Source organism: Balaenoptera musculus, chromosome 3 (assembly GCF_009873245.2).
Source record: "Balaenoptera musculus isolate JJ_BM4_2016_0621 chromosome 3, mBalMus1.pri.v3, whole genome shotgun sequence".
In the NCBI taxonomy this organism is placed as follows: domain Eukaryota; kingdom Metazoa; phylum Chordata; class Mammalia; order Artiodactyla; family Balaenopteridae; genus Balaenoptera; species Balaenoptera musculus.
The window spans coordinates 155,221,343-155,222,060 of NC_045787.1; positions in this window are offsets into that span (position 1 = coordinate 155,221,343).

Sequence of the window (718 nt, forward strand, 5' to 3'; positions counted from 1 at the left end):
TATGTCAATACACTACCAAATGTAAAATAGATAGCTAGTGGGAAGCAGTGACATAGCACAGGGAGATCAGCTCTGTGCTTTGTGACCACCTAGAGGGGTGGGATAGGGAAGATAGGAGGGAGATGCAAGAGGGAGGGGATATGGGGATATATGTTTATGTATAGCTGATTCACTTTGTTATACAGCAGAAACTAACACAACATTGTAAAGCAATTATACTCCAATAAAGATGTTAAAAAAATAAAATAAAATAAAATGGTAAAAGTAAAAAAACCCAAAACCAAAAAAAAAACAACTGATGAAACAGAAACAATTTACCAGATAAAGAATTCAAAGCATTAGTAATAAGACTGCTAACTGAATTCGGGAAAAGAATAGATGAATACACTAAGAATTTTAACAAGGTACTAGGAAAAAAAATAAAAACCAACTGTCAGAACTGAAGAACACAGTAACTGAAATGAAAAACACAGTAGAAGGAATTAATAGCAGACTAGGTGATAGAGAAGAACACATAAATGACCTGGAGGATAGAAAATTGGAAACCACCCAATCAGGGCAGCAAAAAGAAAAACAAATTTAAAAAATGAGAAAAATTTAAGAGAACTCTACAATAAAATGAAGAGTACCAGGATTGGCATTCTAGGGCTCCCAGAAGGAGGAGAGAGAGAGAAAGGGGTCAAAATGTATTTGATGAAATTATGGCTGAAAACTTCCC